Source organism: Thamnophis elegans, chromosome 16, assembly GCF_009769535.1.
Source record: "Thamnophis elegans isolate rThaEle1 chromosome 16, rThaEle1.pri, whole genome shotgun sequence".
Classification (NCBI taxonomy): Eukaryota; Metazoa; Chordata; class Lepidosauria; order Squamata; family Colubridae; genus Thamnophis; species Thamnophis elegans.
The window spans coordinates 31,438,018-31,456,180 of NC_045556.1; positions in this window are offsets into that span (position 1 = coordinate 31,438,018).

Genomic DNA, 18,163 nt, shown 5'->3' on the forward strand with positions numbered 1-18,163 from the left:
CAACAATAGCTCGTTCAAGGCCAACTGTTCGTTTTCCGGTTTGTTCAGACGATTCCTGCTGATGACACTTCCCTTGTTAAGATAAACTGTTATCCTGCTGTGACAATTCGGACCTTGGTCAGTGCAATCCTAAATTGCCTTAGCAAAGGGATTGACTCAAGATCACGGGAGGTATTAAAAGGTCAAGGTTCCCCTCGCACATCTGTGCTAGTCGTTCTCGACTCTAGGGGGTGGTGCTCATCTCCGTTTCAAAGCCGAAGAGCCAGCGCTGTCTGAAGATGTCTCCGTGGTCATGTGGCTGGCATGACTCAACGCCTTCGAAGGTGCAGGGAACGCTGTTCCCTTCCCACCAAAGGTGGTCCATATTGTTCTACTTGCATTTTTACATCATTTTAAGTCAGATTGAAGGATGGATGGATGGATGGATGGATGGATGGATGAAGTATGGATGGATAGTTAGATGGATAGATGGATTGAGAGATGATAGAAGGATGGATGGATGGATGGACTGATGGATGGATGGATGAATGGATGGACTGATGATGGATAGATGGATGAAGGATGGATGGATAGTTGGATAGATGGATGGATGGAAGGATGATAGAAGGATGGATGGATGGATGGATGGATGGACTGATGGTGGATGGATGGATGAAGGATGGATGGATGGACTGATGATGGATGGATGGATTAAGGATGGATGGATAGTTGGATAGATAGATGAGCCGAAGAGCCAGCACTGTCCGAAGACGTCTCCGTGGTCATGTGGCTGGCATGACTCAACGCCGAAGGCGGAGGGAACACTGTTCCCTTCCCACCAAAGGTGGTCCCTATTTTTCTACTTGCATTCTTTCGAACTGCTACGTTGGCAGAAGCTGGGACAAGTAACGGGAGCTCACTCCATTATGCGGTGCTAGGGATTCGAACCGCCAAACTTTCTGATCAACAAATTCAGCATCTTCGCCACTGCTTGATCAGTTTCCATCCATTGCTTCTTGTCCTGCTTTTCTTTCTTTCCTCTCTCATCAAGGAATCCACCAGAACCCAGAAATTGTCAGACAGATGCTGAAGGGAGGATCTCAGTAGCAGGTTTAGCCTGTTCATTTCCAAGCTGTCCCTTCTCCATAACTCTGAAAAATGTGAGTGCCTTCTCCTCATTTGAACTTAATTATGCCTCAGCGCCAGCCAGCCATCCTGGTATTAAGATGTCTCACTCTTATTCCAGAAGAACAGCAAGGGAGTGGAGGGGGGGGGAAACACACTTACTGGCAATATAACCTCTCATTTGGAGTGACAAGGGATGTTATCTGGAGATGGCAGCAATCATGCTGCGTAAGGATAGCACTTCCGGGTCAAAGGGGCATCCCTGCCAGTTGAGCCCGAACCTCGTCCTTATCCTTTTACAAATTAGGTGTGACAAGCACTACTTCCCATATGTCAGGGGAGAATAAATAGTGACCCATCGTCTCCAATTCCATGATCTACAAGACTGCACTTCTCCTAATGGCAATTTATGGTCTTTGATGTGCTATAAATCAGAGATGTGAAAGCTTTTCTGTTCACTTATCAGATGGATACTCCGACTGTACAAGTCTGTTTGGTACCCAAAAAGGATGCGTTAAAAACAGAACGGAAAGACAAACGGAATGACAGAGTTGGAAGGGGCCTTGGAGGTCTTCTAGTCCAACCCCCTGCTTAGGCAGGAAACCCTACACCACTTCAGACAAATGGATCTCCAACATCTTCTTAAAGACTTCCAGTGTTGGAGCATTCACTACTTCTGGAGGGAAGCTGTTCCACTGATTAATTGTTCTCCCTGTTAGGAAATTTCTCCTTAGTTCTATAGTTCTTAGTTCTGATTTTTTTTAATACATAATTTTTATTCAGCTTTTTACAAAACAAAACATAAAAATCAAATTCAACATCCCTTCTTCCCCATTCCTAAGACATTGGTATATCCCCTTTTGTTCAGCATTTTACATACTTTCGTTTTTCATTTGCAATTCCCTCTTAACATTTATAATTCCTATAGCCTAATCTTTACATATATTAATATTCTTTCATTCGTTATTCCTATTCTCGAACCACTGATACCATTTGTCCCATACTGTATGGTATTCTTTTTATTCTTTATCTTGCAGTTTGAGCACGAATTTAAGTATTTCTGCGCAGTCCATTATTTATTTAATTATCATGTTTTCGGAGGGTATGCCGTCTATTTTCCAATTTTGGCGTATGTTATTCTTGCTACTATGAATTATGATATAATTGATTTCCTTTGTAAACGTTCCACTAATTGTCCCTAGCAAAAACATTTCTGGTTTAAGTTGGATTTGAAGGCCTGTTATTTCTTGCAACCAAACTCTTTTTTTTTTTGTAAAAAGTTTTTTATTTTTCCTTTCAAATTCATTCTTAGATATAAATGAATATGTATAGAGTTTGAGCCAGAGATATTTTTATTCGGTATTCTACCAGAGAAATACAGTAAAGAAGATTCATATTTGATTCTACAAATAATAACAGCAGCCAGAATTGTTTTTGCACAAAACTGGAAAGCAGACAAAATCCATCGGAATGGGAAGTAATAAAGAAGATATTAGATTGTGCAGAAATGAACAGGTTGACATGAGAATAAAGGACAAAGAGGAATCAGTGTACTACAGGACATGGGGGAGATTTTACGAGTGGTTTGAAAAAAAATGTATAAATAGAAAGAGAAAGGAATGAAATAAGTATCTCAGATGACACATGATTAATATAGGGGGAGGGGAAATAAGAAAATACTAAAATGTAAATATACAGGGAGGGGGGGAAATGATATGAATTGACATATGTTAAATAACAATTATAAAAATTGCAACAAAATTCTTTACTCCAATATTTCCTCGCTTCTGGACAGGTCCACCACATATGAAAGTATGAGCCCTGTTCATGTTTACATTTCCAACATCTGGGATTCAAATTTGGGTAAACCTTTGCCAATCTTGCCGGTGAAGTTCTTAGTTGTAAAGGAGCACTTGCAAAGTTTCCTAACGATGCCATTCCTGATTCATAATACACGAGCCAATGTCTTGATACAAAAACCAGTGATTTATTAACAGCTTCATTAGGCATTCTTCATTAGGCAGTATTTGTTCGCAGCCATTTCTTTGCTCTCTTTATCTGCCTCTGAACTTTGCCCCTGTTCCTTTCCTCCCTGCAACCTGTGTCATAAATCACGTTGCCCAATAGATACACCCATCTCAACCCAGATACTGTAATCTGAGATCCGCCCAACGGTAGGCATGGGATGTCAACACGGAGAGTTGACAGTACTACTCTGTGATATACAACAGCTCTTGTGTCCTTGTTGCCCTATAGTTCCTACTGGAAGAAAGACTGGCGAAAGCATGGCACGAGAGGAAGAAGATCTCAAAAGTCACCACTTGCCCAGACTTGCAATAACTTCCAAAAATGTATGAAGATCCCAGATCTGCCAGAAATGAGACATCCAAGGAATAACAATAAATGAGTGTTCAACAGGTCAAAGAACAGGTTTTAAGAAGTCATCCCGTAGAAATAATTCCAAAGCCGATGAGCTGTTCCGCCACGTTTTTTCCCCAAAGGCTTAAATCACTGTTTGTTTTCCCACCCCTGAACGGAGTTGTCTCACCAGTTCTCATTTTGCATGTTCAAATGTTAACATTTTCATACTCTTAAAAAATGCCACATCCATCATTTGCAAAAGTCAGATTCCCCCGAGAGGGGAGACCAGCTACAAATAGTGATCGCTGACTAATAACAACCATCTTTAATGTCACATCTATTGGCGAGAACATGACAGCAGGAGCTTGGAGATCATTCATTGTTCTAGGGATTACCTGTGAGATGGAAGAGGACTGGGGACATTCCTGTGACGGGGAAATGTGGGTTTATATGGAACGTAAAGACTTGGAAGGGAGTTTGGTGGCCATTCTGGAGACCTCTGACATCTACAGACAGACCTGTGGAATGTCTATGGAGCTTCTCAATCAGGTGCTTCTTTCAAGAGGCAACTGGACTTTCTGGTTTTTCTTTGAAGATGTTTCGCTTCTCATCCAAGAAGCTTCTTCAGCTCTGTAGCTAAATATCTATGGAGCTTCTCAATCATCCAGGTCATGGATGTCCCAAAGGTGCTTCTTTCAAGAGGCTACAGGACTTTTTCTGGACTTTGCTTTTGAAGTTGCGAATGCTCCAACACTGGAGATTTTAAAGAAGACATCGGATAACCCTTTGTCTGAAGTGGTGTAGGGTTTCCTGCCTAAGCCGGTGGTTGGACTAGAAGACCTCCAGGGTCCCTTCCAACTCTGTTATTTTATTCTTTGGGGTAGCAGAATTATTCAGTGGCCATTGAAGGATCTATGACTCTCTGTGTCTTGTCGAATTGCAACTCTGAACAGCCCATCTACCATGATCTCTGCCAATGGTGTTTGAATTGACATCGAGTGAGGTGGCATTTTCACTTACAGTATAAGTAAAAGGTAAAGGTTCCCCTTGCAAATATGTGCTAGTCATTCCCGACTCTAGGGGGTGGTGCTCATCTCCGATTCAAAGCCGAAGAGCCAGCGCTGTCCGAAGTCGTCTCCATGGTCATGTGGCCAGCATGACTCAACACCAAAGGCGCACGGAACGCTGTTCCCTTCCCACCAAAGGTGGTTCCTATTTTTCTAATTGCATTTTTACATGATTTCGAACTGCTAGGTTGGCAGAAGCTGGGACAAGTCACAGTAGCTCATTCCGTTACATGGCGCTAGGGATTCAAACCGCTGAACTGCCGACCTTTCTGATCAACAAGCTCAGCGTCTTAGCCCCTGAGCCACTGCATCCCTCCATCTTATATCCCTTACAGTATAGTTTATTCTTATTCAGGCCTGGAAAATGCTTTTCTATATATCTAATTGTTTCTGTTTCAGTTTTGGTCACCACAGTATTTTTTAAAAAGGCCTTGAGACTCTGGAAAGAGTACAGAGAAGGTGAATAAAGGTCATTAGGAGCCTAGAGGCTAAAACATATGAAGAAAAGTAGCAGGAATTGGGTCTGTTTAGTCGAGCGAAACGAAGGACTAGGGGGACAAGGGAGTTGTCTTCCAATATTTGAGCAACTGCCACAAAGAAGAGGGATCAACCTATTCTGCAGAGCACCAGAAGGCAGGACAAGACGTAACAGATGGAAACTAATCAAGGAGAGAAGCAACCTAGAATTGAGAAGAAATTGCCTGACAGCGAGAACAATAAACCAGTGGAATGGCTTGCCTTCAGAAACGGTGGGGGCTCCATCATGGGAGGCTTTTAAAGAAGAATGGGCCACCATTTCTCTGAAATGGTATAGACTCCTCTGCTCGAGCATGGAGTTGGACTAGATGACCTCCAAGATCCCTTCCAATTCTGTTTTCTCTCTCTCTCTCTCTCTCTCTCTCTCTCTCTCTCTTTCTTCTTTCTCTTTCTTCCGTCTTTTCTTTTTTTTTGTCTTTCTTTTTCTTGCTATGGTCTGTCCTTCCTTCCTTTTTTTCTTCTTCCCTCCTTTTCTTCCTTCTTCTTTCTTCTTTTCTTTCTTTCATTATATTTCTCTTTCTTTCTCTTTCTTTCTCTTCTTTTTTCTGCCTTCCTACTTCTTCCTCTTTCTTTTATTTCTTTCATTCTTATTTGTCTCTTTCTTTTTCTTTCTTTCTTTCTTCCTTTTCTCTCTTCCTTCTATTTTTCCTTCTTTCTTCCCTTCCTTCCTTCTTTCTTTCTTTCTTCATCTCTCTCTCTCCCCCCCCTCTTTCCTTGTCTTCTCCAACCCTATAAATATTTAATGAATTTCCATCACTACTTTAATGGGAGATTGTAAAAGCATTTAACCATATTACACCCTCTCTCTCTTGGAGACTGCATTATTCCAGCGAAAACTGTTTTTATTAGAAGCAACTGGCTGCCTTGTTGTTGGAGATTTCTGTTTAATATATATCCCGGTGTCTCCGAGCAGATGAAGTCAAATTGCAGCCAAGGAGAAAATAATTCACCAGAGCTATGGACTGATGTCAGGGAAAAAATTTCAATTGGAGAGAGCTTCCCTTAAATACTCATGCTGATGTGTTACTGAAAATGCTACTCTCCTCCCTCCTCCTCCTCATCCTCCTCTTGTTCCTGTTTCCTTTTTCTCTTCTCCTTCTACCTCCTTGTCCTCCTCCTCCCATTCTTCTTCTCTTCTTTCTTCTCCCTCATTCTCTTCATACTTCTCATTCATTCCTCTTGCTCTTGCTCCTGTTTTTCTTCTCCTTCTCCCTCCTTGCCCTCCTCCCCCTCTTCTTCTTCCTCTTCTTCATTTCCCATCACTCCTCCTCCTCCTCCTTTTTCTCTTCTTTCTTCTCCTCATTCACTTCCTCCTGTTCCTCTTCTCCTCCTTCTTGTTCCTCCTGTTCCTCTTCTCCTTCTCCCTTTAGAACCTCCTCCTCTTCTTTCCTTTCTTCCCCTTCTTCCTTCTCCCTCCTTCTTCTCCTTCTTTTCATTCACTTCCTGTTCTTCCTCTTCTTCTTTTCCCTCGTTCTCCTCCTCATTTTTCTCTTCTTTCTTCTCCTCATTCACTTCCTCCTCTTCCTCATCCTTCTTGTTCTCCTTCTCTTCTCCTTCTCCCTCCCTCTCTTCTTCCTCTTCTTCTTCCTCTTCTTCCTCACTTCCTGCTCTTCCTCCTCCTCCTCCTGCTTCCACCTGTTCCTCTTCCTCTTCTCCCTCATTCTCCTCCTCATCCACTTCCTCCTCCTCTTCCAGTTATGATATTTTTATAGACCCAACCCGAGATCGCCCCCCTCCCCAAACAAACAAACCTCTCACACTTTTCTTCCCAATTCAAATATTTCATTTCAGAAGGAAGGTAGAACTTTTTGAATTCAGGGAACAAGTACGAGGCACATGAAAAAAAAACCTGGCTGTCATTCAGGGTGCGATGAGTCACAAAGCAGACCTTTTCCAGAAGACAAATTGTGGGGTGGCTCATCAGTTCTCCTGGTGCCTCCTAACATCCCATTATATCATTTCCTTCCTTCCTCTGGGCCCCCCTCAGGCGTATTTCCAGACAAAGCATCGGATTACAGCGATTTTTTCCTATTTTTACTTTCTAACAATGCGCCCCCCTTCGAAATTTGAAGCGAGCAGTGGAGCATCCTGAGAGCAAAGTAGTGGGAAGGAAAGAAAAAGAAAACCAGAGAAACAAAAACTTACAGAAGATATACAAGAACTGATATTTGCTGATTATTTCCTTGACGTACGAGCTGTCTCGATTGCTGAAGCAAATCTCGATGATGTAGGAAATGCATTTATTGGTTCTGCGAAGCTGAGCTTTGGAACTGGGGTAGCTTCATTGATTAAAATGGATTTTGTCTTCCCCAAATAAGGGGAAATAATTAAAAAGAGCCAGAAAAAGGGGAAAGCTAAGCTTGGCAAATCTTCTGCACTCCGCTGGAGTTTACCTCCTAGACCTCTGGAAGGGAGAGAAGGTTTCACAATTTGAAAGGTGTATAAATTCTAACTCATGCTTTTCTCCCATGTGTGAGGAACAATTGGGTGGGTGGGTGGGTGGATAGAAAGAGAGAGAGAGAGAGGGAGAGAGATGATGGATGGGTGGGTGGGTAGACAGATGGAAAGACAGAGATGGATGGATGGATAAGAAAGAAAGAAAGAAAGAAAGATAGAGATAGATGGATGGATGGATGGATGGATGGGTAGACAGATGGACAGACAGTGATGGATGGATGGATGCCATAGATAGATGGATAGAAAGATAGAAAGATAGATAGATAGACAGACAGACAGAGATGGATAGATGATAGATGATATATAGATGATATATAGATGATAGATGATGGATAGGTGGGTGGGTAAATGGATAGAGATAGACAGACAGACAGGCAGTGATAGATAGATAGATAGATAGATAGATAGATAGATAGATAGATAGATAGATAGATAGATAGAGACAGAGTTGATAGAGATGGATAGATGATAGATAGATGATAGATGATAGATGATGGGTGGGTGGGTGGATGGATGGAGACAGACAGACATACAGAGATAGATAGATAGATAGATAGATAGATAGATAGATAGATAGATAATAGACAGACAGACAGATAGATCGATAGATAGATAGAGATAGACAGATAGATGATATATAGAGACAGACAGACATGGTTGACATGGATGGATGGATGGATGGATGGATGGATATAGATAGATAGATAGATAGATAGATAGATAGATAGATAGATAGATAGATTAGACAGACAGATGATATATATATATATATATATATATATATATATATATATATATATATATATATATATATATATATATATATATAGAGAGAGAGAGAGAGAGGAGAGAGAGAGAGAGAGAGACGTTTGAAATACATAGTGATAGTGATAGTGATAGTGATAGTGATAGATAGATAGATAGATAGATAGATAGATAGATAGATAGATAGATAGATAGATAGAAATGTCAGTCCTTCAAAGTAGACCAGGAAACCAAACCAAGACTAAAAGTAGCTAATGCTACTTTTATTATAAGGTTACAGGAAAACAATTGTCCCATTCTGAAAGCTTCCAAGTTTTTTGCTATTCTAACCTACCACAATTAAGAGGATTTCTGGAATCACTGCAGTGGTTGTTTCTTCGTTTGTGGAATGCCTTGCCTTCAGATGTTCGTGGTTGCCCCCATCGCTGGAGGCTTTCAAGAAGGGACGGCATAGCCCCTCCTGCTCATGCAGAGCTAGATGACCTCCAAAGTCCCTTCCAACTTTGTTATTCTATGCTAAGACACGTCAAGAGAACATCTGTGGGACCATCATTATGGAATTTCCACCATCAGAAGGTCACAATTGGCTTCCTAACATCCAGCACATTGTGTACCAGCTTTCATGAAAGGAAACAACTTAAACCAAACTGAGCAAATTTCGCAGCTTGGGAAGAAACCCCGATGTGTTCTGACGCCATGCCAGGCGAGCAATTTGAGCAGAGCATGGCAAAACTGTTAATAATCTGGATTTTAAAAATACCCACCGCGCTATACATAGGATGCCAACCCCTTCTTCCTATTTATAGCCGATGATGCCAAAAAGCCTTATTTTAGCATCCTAACAAACAGGAGGCTTGTTAGCAATAGTGAGAAACCCACATTTGTCACCGCGCATTGTGTTTCCTGCTAGACACTTGACATCATTTTAACGGAGTGCAAAGTGCCAACGGAAGGAGGCTTCCCATGCGCGGTTTGTAACGGAAGGCAGACAACGCTTCTTAGATTGGTGGTCCTGCGCTTCTACGGGTGAACTCGTGGGCTGGGGTTAATACAAGCTTCTCAATGGCTTTCGTTGTTCAATCAGCTGACCCCCAAGGAGCCAAACGTGGCTCTCTAGATTCTAGTAAGTTTGATTTTTAGCAGGGGTGGGATTCAGCCGATTCAGGAACCGGATGCTGATTTTGGAATGGAATGGATTGGAATAGAGTAGAATAGAATAGAATTACAATTGGAATGGAATAGAATTACAATTGGAATGGAATGGAATAGAATTACAATTGGAATGGAATAGAATAGAATAGAATAGAATAGAATGGAATAGAATGGAATGGAATAGAATTACAAATGCAATCAAATGGAATAGAATCACAAATGCAATCAAATGGAATAGAATAGAATTACAATTGGAATGGACTGCAATGGAATAGAATAGAATGGAATAGAATTACAAATGCAATCAAATGGAATAGAATTACAAATGCAATCAAATGGAATAGAATAGAATTACAATTGGAATGGACTGCAATGGAATAGAATAGAATGGAATAGAATTACAAATGCAATCAAATGGAATAGAATTACAAATGCAATCAAATGGAATAGAATTACAATTAGAATGGAATAGAATAGAATTATAATTTGAATGGAATGGAATGGAATAGGATAGAATTACAAATGCAATCAAATAGAATAGAATAGAATTATAATTGGAATGGAATAGAATAGAATAGAATGGAATAGAATTACAAATGCAATCAATGGAATAGAATAGAATTACAATTGGAATGGGATGCAATGGGATAGAATAGAATAGAATTACAAATGCAATCAAATGGAATAGAATAGAATTATAATTGGAATGGAATGGAATAGAATAGAATAGAATTACAAATGCAATTGAATGGAATATAATAGAATTACAACTGGAATAGAATAGAATAGAATTACAAATGCAATGGAATGGAATAGAATAGAATTACAATTGGAATGGAATGGAATAGAATAGAATAGGAATAGAAGGGACCTTGGATGTCTTCTAGTCCAGCCCTCTGCTCAAGCAGGAGAACCTATACTATTTCAGATAAGTGCCTGTCTAGTCTCTTCTTAAAAACGTAAAGATATAATATTTAAACCAATCTCTCCCTACATCATCACTAAAAACGTTCAAGGAGACTATTACTTTGAATTTCTTCCAATTCCCCTGGTTTTCCCCTCTCTCCTTGGGGTGGGTGGGTGAGAGATAAAAGACAACGGCGTTGCTCCTCAATTCAATTATATATTTCTTTTTTAAAAAATGCAGATTTTTCTGTATCGTCCCAGTGGCGAGCATCTCGCTACAAATCCTTTAATTCTAGAACAAGCCGTGCCTTTCATCTCCTTATCCAGGTTGTTAAGTATCATTACGGGGATTAATAAGGCGCTCGTCGATAGCGCCTGGTGAGACCACCAGGCTGGCCATCAAAAATCTCGCCTCCCCGTGTTTACTGCTGCCTTTAGCAAAACCGGCGAGATGTTTGTGACCAAGTAAAGAATTTACCTGCCAATCCCAATCATCTTCCCACAATGGCCACCTTTTCTCAGCAACGGGCTTTTTACTGGTCGGTAATTTCTCATCCAAGACAGCAAACATTTCAACCCCTGACAGTTTCCTGTCAATCTAGCAGCTTCGTGTCTTGTTTTCGGAATGCTAACCTAGCGAGGAAGTCAGGAAATGTTGCTTCTTACCTGCAGCTCTGGGCTGAAATGACATGACAGTAAGGAAGACGAAGGAAGAGAAGCTGGAAAGGATCCATTCTAGATCCGGGTGGAGATCCAAAGCTATTATTCAGCATTTCCAAAAGAAAGGAAAGCCTCTAGGCTGCATGGACAGAGGGATAGGATCAAGATAACATGAAGTGTTAATGCCACTTCGTAAGGCTGTTCTGACCCAGGCTTCCCCCCAAAAGCACCAAGCAGAATCCTGGTACTGGCAAAACCTCTTTTATTAAAAGAATGTGAATTCCTCTCATTCCCATTCAACCAAGGCCTGGCAAACAGTCTTTCAAAGGAGTATTTATGACTACAGACCTTATCAAGCTTGGAAAGCTGCCATGTAAATATTTCCCAAATGAGGTGCTGTGCGAGGAAAGGCTGGGCACAGAGTCTCTGAGATTCATGGACAGATCTTCACACGCCTGACACGAATCTAATGACTGACGAACAAATTGTTTCCTGCAAAAGCCCCCTCCCCTTTTGCTCCTCTTTTATGTCCTGTGGGAGGGGCCAATCACCGTCCACCTGTGGCCTTACTCCCAAGTCAACCCTGATTTTTCAGCTGTTCTTTTCTTCTGGCAGCTCTGCGTATGCGCACACTGGGAACAGGCTCCAGCTGTTCCTCTGCCTCACTGCTGTCTAGCTTCGAAGGCAAGCTGAGAACTGCTAGACGGTCTCGGCCCCCTCTCTGCCCTCCGATGCAGAGCCCTTATCAGAGCCTTCTCCAGACTCCAGGACTGGCCCAGGTTCCTCCCCAACCTCCTCACTGTCCGACTCTGCTGCCAGCTCCACACAACAAAGGCCTTGGGAAGGCCACACTTGGAATATGGCATCCAGTTTTGGTCGCCATGATGTAAAAACGATCATAATTTAGAAAGAGTGCAAACTAAGATGATTAGGGGCCCTGGAGACTAAAAACGTACAAATAATAGTTGCAAGAATTGAGTTTGTTGAAAAGAAGGACGAGTGTTGACATAATAGCAGTCATACATTACTTGTAGAGGGGCTGGCACAAGGAAGAGGGGCGGGGATCAATCTATTTTTCAAGCATCCGAAGGCAGGACAAGAAACAACGGGTGGAATCAGTTAAGGAGAGAAGCAACTAGAATTAAGAAGAAAATTCCTAACAGTGAGAACAATTAACTAGAGGGCTGCCATGTCCCCAGAAGTTATGAGTGCTCCATCACCAAAGAGACTGGAAGGCAGAGAAGAGCAACAAAGATGATTAGGAGAGTGGAAGCATATAAAGAACGTTAATTGAGTATGTCTAGTCTAATGAAAAGAAGGACTAGGGGAGACATGATAGCAGTCTTCCAATATCTCAGGGGTTGCCACAAGAAGAGAGAGTCAAGCTATTCTCCAAGCACCTGAATGCAGGAGGGAGGGAGGGAGGAAGAAAGGAAGGAAGGAGGATGAGAATGAGGAGGGAGGAAGGAAGGAAGAAAGGAAGGAGATGGGAAGAGAAGGGAGGGAGGAGGGAGGGAGGAAGGAAGGAGATGGGAAGAGAAAGGGAGGAAGGAAGGAAGAAAGGAAGGAGATGGGAAGAGAAAGGGAGGGAGGAAGGAAGAAAGGAAGGAGATGGGAAGAGAAAGGGAGGGAGGAGGGAGGGAGGGAGGGAGGAAGGAAGGAGATGGAAAGAGAAAGGGAGGGAGGAGGGAGGGAGGGAGGAAGGAAGGAGATGGGAAGAGAAAGGGAGGGAGGAAGGAGATGGGAAGAGAAAGGGGGAGGGAGGGAAGACATGGGAAGAAAGTAAGGAGAGAAGAAAGGAAAGGAGTCACCACGAGGTAAAAAAGAAGTGGAGACTCTAGAAAGAGTGCAGAGAAGAGCAACCAACGAGGATGAGGGGACTGGAGGCTAAAACATCTGAAGAAACAGTTGCAGGAATTGGGTATGTCTAGTTTTAATGAAAAGAAGGACTAGGGGAGACCTGATTCCAGTCTTCTAATATCTCAGGGGCTGCCCCCAAAAAGGGAGTCAAACTATTCTCCAAAGCAGTTATTAATCCTTCATGGGAGCAAGCATGGTTAAAGTTTCAATGGGTCCAAATTGTCAAAACAGAAATCAGCATCAAAGGTTTCTCAAGAGAAGGACTAGGGAGGACGTGATAGTGGTCTTCCAATATTTAAGGGGCTCCTACAAAAAGGGGGTTGGCCTATTTTCGAAAGTATCAAAGATAGCAGGCGAGAGACAACAATTGGAAACTAACCAAGGACAGAAGCAACCTAGAATTAAGGAGAAATTTCCTGACAGCTGAGAACAATTGATCAGTGGAACAGAAGTTGCCTCCAGAAGTTGTGGGTGCTCCATCACTGGAGGCTTTCAGTAATGAGGGGAGAGAGACCAAGGGAAAAGGATAAGGAGGAGACAGAAGAAGAGGGAAGCAGGGAGGGGAAAGGAGGAGGGAAGTGGAGAGAGGAAGGGAGAAGAGGAGAGAAAGGAGAGGAAAAGGGAGGAGAGGGAAGTGGAGGGGAGAAGGGAAGGGAGGGAAGTAGGGAGGGAGAGGAGAAGGAGAGAAGGAAGGAGAGGGGAGGGGAGGGAGAGGAAAAGGAAGGAGGGAAAGAGGAAGTGGAGGAGAGGAGAAGAAATGTGGGAAGAAGAGGGAAGTGGAGGGGAGAAGGGAAGGGAGGGGAGAGGAGAGGAGAAGGAGGGAGAGGGAAGCAGAGGGGAGGAAAGGAGAAGGAAGGAAAATGAGGGAAGTGGAGGGGAGAAGGGAAGAGAGGGAAGTAGGGAGGGGAGAGGAGAGGAGAGAAGGAAGTAGGGGAGGAGAGGAAAGGAAGGAGAGAAAGAGGGAAGTGGCGGCAGGAAAAGGAGAAGGAAAGAGGGAAGGGGAGGGAAGGAGAAGACAAGGAGGGAAGAAGAGGGAAGTGGTGGGGATAAGGGAAGGGAGAGGAGAAGGAGAGAAGGAAGGAGATGGAAGTGGAGGGAAGGAGAAGGAAGGAGGAAGAAGGGAAGGGAGGGATGGGAAGAGATGGAAAGAGATGGACTGTTGTAAAATGGAAAATGTGAGTATTATAACAAAAAGTATGATAAACACATTTTTAAAGAAGAAAAAAACTGGACAGCCATTGTCTGAAACATATAGGATTTCCTGATCAAGCAGGGGGTTGGACTAGAAAGACCTCCAAGGTCCCTTCCAGCTCTATTGTTCTAATGTTGATGTTTTGCAATTGTTTGAACCTGGCGGAAGCCTTTCATCTTCCCTTCCCTGTGCAGAAGACAATTTTTGATCCTAACCTCAGGGTAAATTGTTTTATTTATACTCCCAGGTCACCTCCGAGAGAGAAGAGGCGACAAGCCGCGGGGAGCCCATCACTTCATTTTGGAAGCTCAGTCCGGCACCAATTACACGGCTCGGGATGTGAATTGGTTTCTCGGAATTGCATCTAATCAGAGAAGAGGAGAAGTGTAAGGAAAGGGAGGGTGGCTGGAGAAGCAATTTCTTTTTCCCGGCACCGGCTTACTTCATTTGGGCTTTCCAAGAGGGAAGTGGGGAGAATAGGCTCGGTACCAAGTTGGTGAGAAGGGATTATGCCACTGAAATTTGCAAATGTAGAGGGTTCATCCTGGATGTGATATTGGCCACTGTGTCTGCATGCAGAGAGGGGGGGGGAGGGAGGGAGGGAGAGACAGACAGAGAGAAACAGAGACAGAGACACTGATAGAGAGACAGAGACAAACAGAGAGAGAGACAGAGAGAAACCAGAGACAGAGACATTGATAGAGAGAAACAGGAGAGACAGAGAAACAGACACTGATAAAGAGACAGAGAGAGAGAGTCAGAGAGAAACAGAGAGAGAGAGAGAGACAGACAGACAGACAGACAGACAGACAAAACAGACAGAGAAAAACAGGGACAGAGACCCTGATGGAGAGACAGAGAGGGAGGGAGGGAGAGAAACACACACACAGAAACACAGAGAGAGTGAGTGTGTGTGTGCGTGTGTGTTTGAGAGAGAAAGAAAGCGAGACAGAGAGAGAGAGACAGAGACACAAAGAGAGAGACAGTGAGACAGAGAGAGAGATGAGAAAGGAAGGAGGGGAGGGAAGGAAGGGAGAAGGGAGGGAGGAGAAGAGAAGAGAAAAGGAAGAAAAGGAGGAGAGGAGGAGGGAAAAGAGAATGAAAGGAGGAGAAAAGAGAAGGAAAGGAGGAGAGGAGAAGAGAGGAGGAGAGAGAAAAGGAGGAGAGGAGAAGAGTGGAAGGAAGGAAAGGAAGAGGGGAGGGGAAAGAGGAATGGAGGAGAAGGGAATGAAAGGAAAAAAGGAGAAGAGAGAGGGAGAAAGGGAAGGAAGAAAGGAGAGAAGACTGATGGAAAGTGTGCTTAAACTTCACCACTAGGCTGTCATATGTTGTCCTTATTTAATCTGTCTTTGCTAAGCTGTACATCAAATATCTATAAGAGTTTTCCACCCATCTCTTAAGTTATTCAACTGTGCACTTGTTCGCATCTCTAACTAGAATTCTCAATACCTGTTAGTACATGCACACATATTTCTTTATCTGTTTACATACCTCCGAGGCATCCCTCCCCATCACCAATCAAATTGGATCCCATGGGATCTTCGACCTGGTAAAGCAATTCATCTTGGCTTGTGTGTCAGTTTCTAACATCTATGACTGTTGACATCATTGCTTTTACAAATCCATTTGATTTAAGATTCTCTTTTCCTCGCTCTCCAAGTTTTGGGTTTGTTTTTTAAAGTATTGTGATGGAAGGTGCCGCTTTTCTGTTTTGTTAACTTCCAGGTTTGAAATTAACAAGTGTGGTTGATTGGCACTTACCAGGGGAGGGGATTGAAATAAAAATTTGAACCAATCTACCCTAAGAAACGTTGCATTTGTCTGACTGCGTATTACCAGCTGGTATGGAGATTTATTAATATCTCACAGTATTAAGGTCATAAATCAAATCCAGGACCTCACTGCACACCCCAGAAGAATTGCTTTCTTGCGACATATGGTGCAACCTTCAAAGCTTCTAAATTAATAAAATCCTTTCCAATCTACCCAAAAAGTTTAAAAAAAAAGAATCAAGAAAGAATTTAAAAAAGGAAGCAACTGCACCAACATAATTCCAGGTTCCCATAATTCGTTATCTTAATTTTATAGAAGCCACTAAGTGTCCATTGCTTTAGGATCAAAGATACAGGTTAAAGTTTGGGGCCAAATTTAACAGAAGAACAGAGTTGGAAGGGACCTTGGAGGTCTTCTAGTCCAACCCTCTGCTCAAGCAGGAGATCCTTTACCCTTGCAGACCAATGGTTGTCCAATCTCTTCTTAAAAAGCTCCAGTGATGGAGCATCCACAATTTCTGGAAGCAAGCTCTTCCATTTGTCAATTGTCCTCGCTGTTTTGAAGTTTCTCCTTAATTCCAGGTTGCTTCTCTCCTTGATTAATTTCCATCTGTTGCTTCTTGTCCTGCCTTCAGGTGCTTTGGAGAATAGCTTGACTCCCTCTTCTTTGGGCAGCCCTTTAGATGTTGGAAGACTGCTATCATGTCTCCCCTAGTCCTTCTTTTCATTAAATTAGACATAGCAATAGCACTTAGACTTATATACCACTTTGCAGTGCTTTTACAGCCCTCCTCTAAGCGGTTTACAGAGTCAGCCTCCTGTCCCCAACAATTTGGGTCCTCATTTGACCCACCTCGGAAGGATGGAAGGCTGAGTCAACCTTGAGCCATTCAGAATCGAACTGGTGAACTGCAGGCAGCCAGCAGTCAGCAGAAGTAACCTCCAGTGCTGTATTCTACCCTGTGCCACCATGGCTCTATACCAATTCTTGCAACTGTTATTTGTATGTTTTAGTCTCCAGTCTCCTAATCATCTTTGTTGCTCTTCTCTGCACTCTTTCTAGAGTTTCAACATCTTATTTATAACAGGGTGACCAAACTGGATGTCGTATTCCAAGTGTGGTCTTACTAAGGCTTTATAAGCGGTACTAACACTTCACGTGACCTTGATTCTATTCCTCTGCTAAGATTGCGATGGTGTATTTGGCTACCGCCACACACTTCTGGCTCATATTCAATGGTTTGACTACTAAGATTACAAGATCCCTCTCACAGTTCCTGTTACCGAGCCAAGTTTAACCTAATCTGTACCTGTTACAGGTAGAGATTAAAGGAAATCTATACAGGTAACGTTAATGGTGGCTCAGTGGCTAAGACACTGAGCTTGTCAATCAGAAAGGTCGGCAGTTCAGTGGTTCGAATCCCTAGCAACGCTTAATGGAGTGAGCTCCCGTGACTTCTCCCAGCTTCTGTCAACCTAGCAGTTCGAAAGCACGTAAAAAATGCAAGTAGAAAAATAGGCGCCACCTTTGGTGGGAAGGGAACAGCGTTCCGAGCACCTTTAAGCGTGAGTCATGCCGGCCACATGACCACGGAGACGTCTTCGGACAGCGCTGGCTCTTCAGCTTTGAAATCGAAGTGAGAACTGCCCCCTAGAGTCAGGAACGACTAGCACAAATGTACGAGGGGAACCTTTACCTTACAGGTAACAGATTAAAGGAAAGTGACATCAGTGTCAAATATAAACTGCGTGATTATGTCCAGGAGACAAGCCTGCCCTTCCTATCTCATCCAACTTCAACTCCTTGCACGCAAGTGAAAAGGATCTGCAGCTTTCAGGAGCTATTTTTATTTGTTCTCCCAGCCTCGGCGAAGACGCAAAGTGTTTCTTCGCCTCCGCAAAGCTGTGTGCTCCTTGCCAAATTTGGTTTGTGATACTTGTCGTTCCCAGATATTTTGTTTCCCCATCGATTCTGGACAAACATATGTAATTTGCCAGCCGAGGACGTGGGGCGTATCTGGACAATTTGCCCTGCGTTAAAAGCGGCGTCTGCGTCTCCTTCTTCTTTGGATTGTCAAAAGTTAAAACCAGGAAGCAACGGCCAGAGAAAAATCAAACATTCTTATCTCCGCGGGATGCCTGTCGCGGCTTTAAGTGTCTCCGATTTGGCGAGGAGGCCCCAATCGCAATAGCTTTATGGGATCTCCATCAAGGATTTACAAAGCTCTTTATTGAACATGAGGGTACTTTGCCATGAGAAACGGCCGGTATCAGGGAGATGCATCTGAGAGATAGACTTAAGTTATGCTTGAAGGAGGCCCGTTGAAACC